The sequence below is a fragment of the Lutra lutra genome, chromosome 4, assembly GCF_902655055.1.
Source record: "Lutra lutra chromosome 4, mLutLut1.2, whole genome shotgun sequence".
In the NCBI taxonomy this organism is placed as follows: Eukaryota; Metazoa; Chordata; class Mammalia; order Carnivora; family Mustelidae; genus Lutra; species Lutra lutra.
In genome coordinates this window covers 75,029,658-75,041,451 of record NC_062281.1, presented here as the reverse complement: position 1 = coordinate 75,041,451, position 11,794 = coordinate 75,029,658, and the positions used below count along the sequence as shown (strand labels likewise).

Genomic DNA, 11,794 nt, shown 5'->3' with positions numbered 1-11,794 from the left:
CAATTGACATGATATAGCACGGTCAACAAGAAAAAGGATAAAAATTGTATGATCAGTTCAGTAGATGTAGAAAAAGCATGATAAAGTACAATATATATTCATGATTAAAAACCCTCTGCAAAGTAGGTCTAGAGGGAACATACCTCAATATAATAAAGGCCTTATATGAAAACCCTACAGCCAACATCATACTCAATGATGAATAACAGAGATTTCCCCTAAGGTCAGGAACAAGACAAGGATGTCCACTCTCAACACTTTTTTTTTTTAATGTTCCAAATGTGATTGGTTTATCTTATTTCACTCTGATGCGAAACCAAAGATTCTACTACAGCACAGAGACCAATGTATTGAAAGGTCGTGAGAAAGTACTGTGGACCTGCTGAAGGATCAGGTCTTTTTCTTTGTAACATGACACTTCATTGTTGCTTAAGGCACACGGTTCAAGTATCACTGTGGAACTCAGCTGAAATGTGGCACAAACATGACAACTTCTAGGCATGCCTTCAAGTACCTCACTCAGGATGGATCTGTGATCTGTAGACTTCAGTGTGGGGAGGATTACAATTCTTTAGAAGAATAAAAATTTCACACTTTAGAAATTTCACATAAGAATTTTAAGATCAAACATGGTGGGTTCCCCTCACCTCCAGGGACGAATAAGATGCTTACCCAAAACCACATTAAGCTTCTAGTTCAAATCCCAACCCAAACTTGTGACCTCCTGCACTGAAATTCTTTCCTTTGATTAAAGCTGATAGGATCAGTCTGACGCCTGGTCGAAGGGCCTGAGTATAATCCGGTCCAATCAGGCTGGCATTATTTACTCTAGCAGAGAAGTTTTACAGCCCAGCTTGAATTTAGCAGCAATGTCAAAATGGGTATTGTTATTGCTGGCTGTCCAAGCAATTTTTATTGACCTTTCAATCTTCTCATTAATCTTCTGCTAGGTAGACCCTCCAGATTCAGCGTCGTCATTCACATGAGTGTGCAGCTGGAAGTCTGCAGCCTTGTAACCCAGGGCAAAATTATTCTGTAATAGTTTGGATTTGGCTATGTCAAAACTCACCTGATAGCCAGTAAGCTAACCTTCAAAGGCTAACAGAGCCCAGCCATAGATGGTTGGTCTAGAATAATCTATATCAACATCACTGAAGAAGACCTTCAGCATTGCCCTGGTGGAGCAGAGACAGACCCTCTGGTTGAAGATATGTGTAATACACCAGCTTACTGTGATCTAGGAAAGGCCACCAAGGATGTCTTCAATAAAGGATATGGAATCAGAATGGTCAAAATAGATCTGAGAACCAAGTTTTTGTAGTGGAGTGGAATTTTCTACTTCTGGTCATGCTTATGCTAATACAGGGAAAGTGTCAGGCAACATAGAGACCAAATATAAAATCTATAATTATGGGCTTACCTTCACCCAGAAATGGAATACAGACAATAATCTTGGAGCAGAAATCTCTTTGGAGAATAAGTTGGCTGAAGGGGTTGAAACTGACTTTTGATACCCTATTTATATGGAACACGGGAAAGAAAAGTGGAAAATTGAAGGCCTCCTATAAAAATGGATTGTTTCAGTCTTCAAACTCTTACCACTTTTATTCAACAGGGTATTGAAGTTCTAGCCATAGCAATTACATAACATAAAGAAAAGGCATGCAAATTGATAAGGAGGAAGTAAAATTCTCATTATTTGCAGATGACATGATACTATGTACATAAAACTCTAAAGACTCCACCAAAAAACTATTAGAATTAATAAATGAATTCAGTAAATTGTCAGTCATTGTACAGAAATCTGTTGCATTCCTATATATTAATAATAAACCAGAAGAAAGTGAAAGTAAGAAAACAATCCTATTTATAATTATACTAATATAATACCATATCTAGATATAAACTTAACCAAGACACAAAAGACTTGTATTCTGAAAACTATAAAACACATCTTGAAAGAAATTCAAGATGCTACAATGAAATGGAAAGACATTTCATGCTCGTGGACTAGAAGAACAAATATGGTTAAAATAGCTATACTATCCAAAGCAATCTACACATTTAATGCAATCTCTATCAAATACCACCAGCATTTTCACAGAACTAGAAAAATCCTAAAATTTATATGGAACCACAAAAGACCCTAAATAGCCAAAGCAATCTTGAAAAAGAAAAACAGAGCTAGAGGCATTATAATTTCAGTCTTCAAGTTATAATACCAAGTGGTATAATACAAATACAAAAATATACATTAAAACAATATGGCACTGGCATAAAATAGACACAGAGGCCAATAGAAGAGAAAGGAAAACCCAGAAATAAAACCACGATTATATTGTCAGTTAATCTTCTACAAAGGAGGAATGAGTATACAAAGAGTAAAGAAATCTCTTCAATATATGGTGTTGGGAAAACTGGACAGCTACATGGAAAAGAATGAAACTGGACCACTTTCTTACACCATACACAAAAATAAATTCAAAATGGATTAAAAACTTATACGTGAGACCTGAAACCATAAAAATCCTAGAAGATAGCACAAGCAGTAATGGCTCTGACATTGGCCACAGCAACATTTTTCTAGGTATGCTTCTGAGGCAAAGGAAATGAAAGCAAGAGTAAACTATTGGGACCACATCAAAATAAAAGGTTTCTGCACAGCAAAAGAAACAATCAACAAAACTTAAAGGCAACCTACTGAATGGAAGAAGATATTTGCAAATAACTTATGCAATAAAGGATTAGTATCCAAATGCAATAAAGGATTAGTATCCAAATATATAAAGAACTTATACAACTCAGATACAAAAAACAAGCAATCCAATTAAAAATGGGCAGAAGACATGAACAGACATTTCTCCAAAGACTTCCAGATGGCCAACAGACACATAGAAAGATGTTCAAAATCACTCATCATCAGGGCAAAGAAAATGAAAATCACAGTGAGATACCATTTAAACCTATCAGAATGGCTTAAATCAAAACTACAAGAAACAAGTGTAGTGAGGATGTGAAGAGATAGGAACTCTAATGCACTGTTGGTGGGAATGCAAACTGGTGCAACCACTCTGGTGAACAGTATGGTAATTCCTCAAAAAATTAAAAATAAAACTACCCTATGATCCAGTAACTGCTCTACTAAGCATTTACCAAAAAAATACAAAACCATGAATTCAAAGAGATACATGCAACCCCTATGTTTATTGCAGCATTATTTACAATAGCCAAACTATGGAAGCAGCCCAAGTGTCCATCAATTGAGGAATGGATGAAGAAGATGTGAGATATATATATATATATGCATATATATATATATATATGAATATTATAAATATTTATAAATACTGTAAAAATGTAATCTTGTCATTTGCAATGACATGGCTAGAACTAGAGAGCATAATGCTGATAAAATAAGTCAACTGAAAAAGACAAATACGATATGATTTCGCTCATGTGGAATTTAAGAAAGAAAACAAAAAAAAAACAAAGGGGACAAAAAAAAGAGAAAGAGAAACCAAGAAACAGACTCTCAACTACAGAGAACAGACTAATGGTTACCAGAGGGGAGGGGGGTGGGAAGATGGGTGAAATAGATGATGGGGATTAAAGGGTACACTTATCATGAATGAACAAAATAAAATAATTAAAAATATACATGTAGGTGAGATAATGAAATACTGTTTCTGGCCTTGTTTTGTTGCTTTTATTTATTTATTTATTTATTTAATTTTTTAGAGAGAGAGAGGGAGAATGCATGCACACAAGCACAAGCAAGGATGGAGATGTGGAGGCATAGAGGGGTAAGGAGAGAGAGAATCTAAAGCAGACTCCATGCTCAGTGTGGAACTGGTCTTGGGGCTCCATCCCATGATCCTGAGATCACGACCTAAGTGGAAATTGAGTCAGACCTTGAACTGACTGAGCCACCCATGTGCCCCAAGTTGCCTTTAATTGTCCAGGCAATCTGCTCCTTATCTTGTAGATTTTAGTTACTTCACTGTGTAACCTTGTTGAAGGCATTTTTGGTGACAAGGAATCCAGACTTATGTTAAAAATTTAACAGCTGGAGTGGTAAGAATGTAAATAATGCAACCAGGTGACAAATTGTTCAGGGGTACTTCTGGACATGCCTACATAAGGAGGCCAAGAAAATGTCTCAATTTACTCTTTGGCCTGGCAGCTGAAATTCTATTGACACCAATTATTACAGAAATCTTAAGCTCTGAGTTGTTAAAATCTGAAAACCAATATGGATCCTAGGAAGAGAAAACTACAGTAATTCTAGAATTATAGGAAAACTTCTGTTCCCCAAGCATCGAAGACCATTTCAAGCATTGCCCCAGCCCTCAGGAAGTTTCTATAAGATGAAGTAATGATTACACAGAAGAAACAACTGGGAAGAAAAGCAAAGACAAGATCACTTCTGATTACATGTAAAATTACATGGTAAGGACTATGACAAGAGCTGAGGGATAAGGGTGCCATCCAAAAGTCAAATTAATACAATTGCCTCATTATCCACACACAAGAGACTAAATGAAACTATAGTAATTTTCCTTATGAATACAGTTCAGAAATTATGCATTTTCCTGGCCATGTAAATGCAACTAATATGGTTGATTCTGAACATCTGGAACATTTTGGTCACGTCAAACTTGGAACAAAGCATCTGGCATCCTTTAAAGGGTGTGCGCTTTCACAATGTAGGGAGGAATCCCTGATAGAATTCCACATTATTCTACATTAAAAGCAAATACAATTTTTAATATGCTGAACGAGTACTGTCCTGAGTGATAGAAGAACACTCAACTAATAAATGATGGAACTCAGGCTAACCCAAATGTCAATGTGGCCCATCTCCTGTGGAATGTGGATGCACTTAGTGACTTCAATGATTTTGCGTTCTTAATAGAACCCAGATGCTCTTAAATATTCCAGATATTATTAAAAATTAACTCAAATAGAAGTGGACTCAAAATACTATAGTGTTCCTTAATGATTGTTTCGGACACTGATGTAGAAAAAGAGCTTTGTCCTTTTACCAACATGGCTATTTCAAATGTGCTCTCATAAATTATTGTATAGTATTGATCTGTTCTTTATATTTTCTATATAAGAATTATGTATCAAGTGCATTAAAATATATTTAAATTTCACTCCTTGTAAGACTTATTCATCATGGTCAGTGAAAGAATATAGAAAATAGAATCTTGAAACATGCAAGGGACCCAAATGACAACCGAAACTCTTTCTTTTATAAGTCACATTTCACTTTTGTTTTGCTTGAAAATTTTCAGCAACCCCCTAAAATATTTTATTTTGTGGGGGGGAGGACTCTCTTAATGTGGTAAAATTTAAATTTTTTAGTGAAGCAGAATGCAACAGACATTTTTGAAAGGGAAGTCAAATACCATACTTTAAGTTAATTTTAAGTTAACTTCAGTATATTTATAAGTTACGTTTAACTTATTGGTATGTCATCCAACCATATTTTTTTTACCTGTGAAAGGTGTGTATCATGACTGTGATAGAATTTTTAGTACTGATGATCACTTCACTATGGCAAAATAATCTATGATGAAGGAACTTTAAAAACAGCTTTGTAAAAGAACACAAGAGCACTAATTCAAAGGGATACATGCACCCCTACGTTTATAGCAGCATTATATACAATAGTTAAGATATGGAAGCAGTCCAAGTGTCCGTTGATTGATGAATGGATAAAGAAGATATGGTGCATATATACAACGGAATATTATTCAGCCATAAAAAAGAATGAAATCTTGCCATTTGCAAAGACATGGATGGAACTAGAGTATAATGCTTAGTGAAGTAAGTCGGTCAGAGAAAGAGAAATAACAGGTTTTCACACATATGTGGAATTTAAGAAACAAAAGAAAGCAAATGAGCAAAGGGAAAAAATAAGAGAGAGAGACAAATCAAGAAACAGACGTTTATTATACAGAACAAACTAATAGTTGCGGAGATGGGTAAATTAGGCGAAGGGGATGAAGAAGTGTACTTGTTGAGATGAACACAGGGTGATATACAGAAGTGTTGAATCACTGTATTGTTCACCAGAAACTGATATAACACTGTATGTTAACTAACTGGAATTAAAATTAAAAACCTAAAGAAAAGTAACTTTGTAAAATTGTGAATACTTGGGAAAATGGTAATTTAACAACAGAGACTTCAGATTTACACATGAATGTTCTATTATAAAACAACCAGTTACACTAAATCCAAACTTTTAAAGTACAGTTTACTAAGAAATAATTACTCACTTTTCCACAAGTGTCTTTACTTTCAATGTTCTTTTGAAATAGGGAGAATCCCTTGTGCATTTAAACAGTGACTGAATCAACAAAATATAATTTACATATTTGTTTTTCAGGAAAATATTCTCTTTTAAGTGAGATTTTCTAGAATGTACATAAACAAATTTGTTCCAGGAAAGTCAGCTGAGGTGTGTTTTAAGTGGTGGTTTTACTGTTCAATAAAACATTGTTTGTAATTTTGTTGATGTAAAACCCTGAGGAAGGAAATGTGTTCCGGAATGGAAGCAAGCATTACAAAGAGTTTAGGGCAGTGTGGTTTGTCATGTGGCTGGGATTTCAAAAAGGAAGAGGAAATTGCATAATTCGGTAGAGCAAGTGACGGGCAAGTGATTGGCTATTTTTGGTCTTTATGGTAAAATTAAATCTTTAGAAATAGCAACAATGTTAATTATGGTAGTACTATGCATTATTAGTATTTCAAGGGCCTTAAAAAAACAAAGTTGTCCGTTCTAAAAATTGAATAAAAATGTATCTTAATCATTCTTATCTTTACTCCTCACTATAAACAACATTATAAACCAGGAAGAGACCTAAGAGGCATTTAAAAAAAAATAAGAATACTGTACTTTAGGCATAGCATGGAATATAAAGAGATTTTAATATGTAGTAATATCTTTGGTTAGGCATATTCTCCCTTGGTAATTGTTAGAGTGTATTCATATTTGTGGGTCTGTTTTTGTGTCAGACTACTCAAAGTCCAAAGAAAGTGACATGTTCTGGAAAATAACATTAGCTAGCATCTGTGGCTAACCTGTGATCATGGTTTGGGTCTAAACTAATAAATAATATGTTGATCTTACTCTGCCTACATAAATATTATTCAAAGATGAGTCAAGTAAAGTGATATGATTACATTTCTTTTCTTGGTCAATTTGCCTCATTTTTTCCCACGGCTTTGTACTCTAATTCCTTATTAAATTCACCTCCCCTCTCCGAGAAATAGGAATCTCTTCCTATGTTCAAATATGCTACTTTTCTTGGAGACAGTCCCCCTAGAGCCCTCTATTATCCAGTTGTAAGTGGGATTGCTCCTTTCTGGGCCTCTTGCCTAGCTGTCATTTAACAACAACAACATTCCCTTCAACAACGTTCTTCAACAATCTTCACCTTTCTGAGGCTGAAGCCTCTGTGTTGTGGAAATTTTTTTCTTTTCCTTGTTGTATTCTTATTTTTGTGCAGCAAATGCACATTTAGGTTGTCATTTATTTTCTGGAAGAGCATGAGAGAGAACCTTTATGGTTCTTTGCAGTATTTATAAAAATGTCTTCCTGTGTCCAATTTGAATGATCTCATCTACCTCAGATGTAGACCTCCACGTTAGAAATCACTTTCTCTTATAACTTTGAAGGCATTGCTTCACTGTTCATCAGCTTCAGGCATTTCTGTTGAGAAGTCCAATCCATTCTGATTCTCAGTCATGAGCACAGGACCTGTTTCTTTTACCTGGGACCCTGTGCATGAACTCCGTCTCCAGTGCCCTCTCCTGCTTAAAAGTGGGGAAGAACCGAGGCTGAAAGTACCAACTCTCTAATCAATTTTTTTTAAGGATTTTTATTTGACAGAAAGAGACAGAGTACACAAGAAAGGGGAGCAGTAAGCTCCTGGTTGAGCAGGAAGCCCAGGATGGGACTCGATCTTAGGACCCCGGGATCATGACCTGAGCCTAAAGCAGACACCTAACCAACTGAGCCACCGAGGCACCCCATCTCTGATCAAATGCTTGGTCTTCCTGACAACCAGCCTCCATCATGAAGCTATCTAGGGCTTCTTTCCCCTCCAGCTATTAGTCACCTTATTAGCATAACAAGGAAACACCTATCACTCCTGAAACTCAAAGGGTTTCTTTCTTTCTTTCTCTCTTTCTCTCTTTTTTTTTAATTATTAACACATAATGTATTATTTATTTCAGGGGTACAGGTCGTGATTCATCAGTCTCACACAATACACAGTGCCCACCACAACACATACTCTCCGCATCAAAGGGTTTCTGAAGTTCTGATCCAGGAACTGGGGACAAAGACTATCTGTACACACACCACATACTGTTATGGCTTTTGACAAATGCTAACATCATTGACTACCATTATGATATCATGCAAAATATCTTCACCACCCTGTGTTTCACCTGCTTATCCTTCTCTTTATTCCCCGAACGTCTGGCAACTATCTTTTACTGCCTCTATAGTTTTACTTTTTCCATAATGTCATATAGTTAGAATCATATAATATGTAGCTTTTTTAGACTGCTTTCACATAGCAATGTGCATTTAAGTTTCCTCCATGTCCTTCCATGACTTGATAGCTCGTTTCTTTTTATTGCTGAATATTATTCCATAGTATGGATGTACCACTGCTTATCCATTCACGTATTGAATGATATGTTTGCTTCCAGTTTGGGGCAATTATGAATAAAGCAGCTATAAATATTCATGTACAGATTTTTGTTTATTTTTAAAGATTTATCTATTTACTTGAGAAAGAGCATGAGCAGGAGAGGCAGAGGGAGGGGGAGAGAGAATACCAAGCAGACTCCACGCAGTGTGGGGCCCGCCTCGGGGCATGATTTCACAATCCAGAGATTACCACCTGAGCAGAAACCAATTCGGAAGCTTAAACAACTGTGTCACCTAGGGACCCCTGCTATGTGCAGAGTTTTGCATGGACATAAGTTTTCCACTCATTTGAGTAAATATCCATGAGCGTGATAACTGGTTCATATGGCAAGACTATGTTGATCTGTGTAAGAACTTCCAAATTACCTTCTAAGATGGCTGTACCATTTACATTCCTACCGGCAATGAATAAGCTTTCTGGTTGCTCCATATCCTCAATGGCATTTGGTGTTGTCAGTATTTTGGATTTTAGCCTTGTTCCCAGGTGTGTAGTGGTATTTCATTGTTGTTTTAATTTGTATTTCTCTAATGTCCTATGCTGTTCAGTCTCCTTTCATATACTTACTTGTCATTTGTGTATCTTATTTAGTGAGGTGTCTTTTCAGATCTTTTGCCCAGTTTTGTTTTTTAAGATTTTGTTTATTTATTTGACACACAGAGAGAGAAATCACAAGTAGGCAGAGAGGCAGGCAGAGAGAGAGGGGGAAGCAGTCTCCCCACTGAGCAGAGAGCCCGATGCGGGACTCCATTCCAGGACCCTAAGATCATGACCTGAGCTGAAGGCAGAGGCTTAACCCACTGAGCCATCCAGGCACCCTCTTTTGCCTAGTTTTAAATTGGGTAGTTTTCCTATTGTTGAGGTTTTGGTGTTCTTTGAATATTTTGAATACAAGCCCTTTATCAAATATGAATTTTGCAAATATTTTCTCCTAGTTTGTGGCTTGTCTTTTCCTTTTCTAAACAGTGTCTTTCACAGAGCAGAGGTTGTAAATTTTAGTGAAGTCTAACTTACAAATTTTTTCTTTCATGGATTGTGTTTTTGTTGTATCTAAAAACTATGACTAAACCCAAGGCCACCTAGATTTTCTCCAATGTTATCTTTCAGAAGTTTAGTTTTGCATTTTAAATTTAGGTCAATGAGCCATTTCATTTTTTTTTAAGACAGTATTTATTTATTTCAGAGAGAGAGAACACAAGCCGGAAGGAGGGGCAGAGGATGAGGAAGAATGAGACTCCCTACAGAGCAGAGAGCCCAATGTGGGGCTCAATCCAAGGACTCTGGGTTCATGACCTGAGCTGAAGGCAAACACTTGGCTGAGTGAACCACCCAGGCACCTAAGTGACCCATTTCAAATTAAGTTTTGCAAAAGGTGTAGAGTCCATGTTTAGACCTTTTTTTTTTTTGCTAGCATGTTTGTCAAACATTGAATACATTTGTGTGAGTCTATTTCTAGGCTCTGTATTCTGTTTCAATGATCTATTTTTCTAGTCTTTTGATAATACCACACTGTTTCAAATACTGTAGTTTTACAGTAAGTTTTAACATTGGGCACTGTCAGGCCTGTGACTTTGTTTACCTTCTTCAGTATTGGTTGGCTCTCCTGGGACTTTTGTCTTTCCATAAAGACTGTAGGATTAGCTTGTTGATGTCCAAAAAATAACTTTCTGGGATTTTAATTGAGATTATGTCAAATCTATCAAGTTGGAAAGAAGTGACATCCTTTTTCTTTCTTTCTTTCTTTTTTTTTTTAAAGATTTTTATTTAATTATTTGAAAGAGAGAGCACAATACAGGGAGGGTCAGAGAAAGACACAGATTCCCTCAGAGCAGGGAGCCCAATGCAGGAATTGATCTCTGGGCTCCAGAATCATGACCTGAGCAGAAGGCAGTCGCTTAACCAACTGAGCCACCCAGGCACCCAGAACTGACAGCCTGACAATATTCAATCTTCCTACTCTTAAACATGGAATATCTTTCCACTTACTTGTATCTGATTCCTTTCATCCAAACTTTATAGTTCTCCCATATAGATTTTGTACATGTGTTAGATTTATACATAAGTATTTCATTTTTTTGTGCTAATATAAGTATTATTGTGTCTTTAATTTCAAATTCCAATTGTACATTGCTGAAAAATATAAGCAAGTAGCTTATCTTACAACTTTGCTATAATTGTTTATTAGTTTTAGGGGTTTTTTTGGTTAATCTTTTGGGATTTTCTAAATAATCATGTCACATGTTTGTTTTTAAAAAACAGGCATATTTCTTCCTTACCAATCTACTGTCTATTTTTAAATGTCTACTTTATCAGCTAGACCATAAACTCGCTGAGGGCGAGTTTTCATCTTGCATACTTGTCATCTCTTTTATTCTCAGATTTTTATTAGTTTTGCCACATTAAATTGTTACGGCACTAAATAGAAATAAAATGCTTCTAAGTTAATGCTTGGGTAATTTAGTGCCTCAGTTTCTCTGTTGCTAACAGGGATGTTGTATCTGTCTTTTTAGTGTTTGCTTTAGGATATGGGTTACTGCTTTTGCGCAGCACCATACATAACCTTGAACAGCCAATGAACTTTAGCTCAGTTGGACAAAGAGTAATAAAAGCCGAAGAATAAAGTTGTAACAAAGAGGGGAGGAGTTGAGAAGGTTTAGGGGAAGCAATGTTTCTGAGCCTGTGAGCGGAGAAGTAAAGTGAGAGGGTCCAGATAAGTAGGAGTAAAGTGGTGGAAGTCCAAGGCTGTGTGAAGGAAATCTCCAAAGGATAGGTTCTCTGGACTCTTCTTTGTATTGTAGGTGATGTGAACCAAACGACCCTGAGCACACAGGGAACACAGCAGAGGGCAGGTAGCACCGGCCCTCCCATACCACCCCTGGGGAGGGTGGAGAAGGTGGGGAGCATAACCTCGGGCAGCGTGTGGGCGACTTTACCTTCCCCAACCCTAGCACTAGCAGGAGCAGCCCACGCCCTTCCCCCGTCCCCCAGTACCTCCGGCCTGTTACCATAGGGACTGGGTCACCTGACCTGGAGCCGCGCGCCTGCGCGGGCGGAAGGCG

The 11,794-nt window shown here is 36.8% G+C and overlaps 1 pseudogene; it reads right to left on the bottom strand.

The window, feature by feature from the left end:
* Window positions 1–631: 631 nt before the first annotated feature.
* LOC125097280 (voltage-dependent anion-selective channel protein 3-like) lies at window positions 632–1,171 on the bottom strand (annotated as a pseudogene).
* Window positions 1,172–11,794: the final 10,623 nt, after the last annotated feature.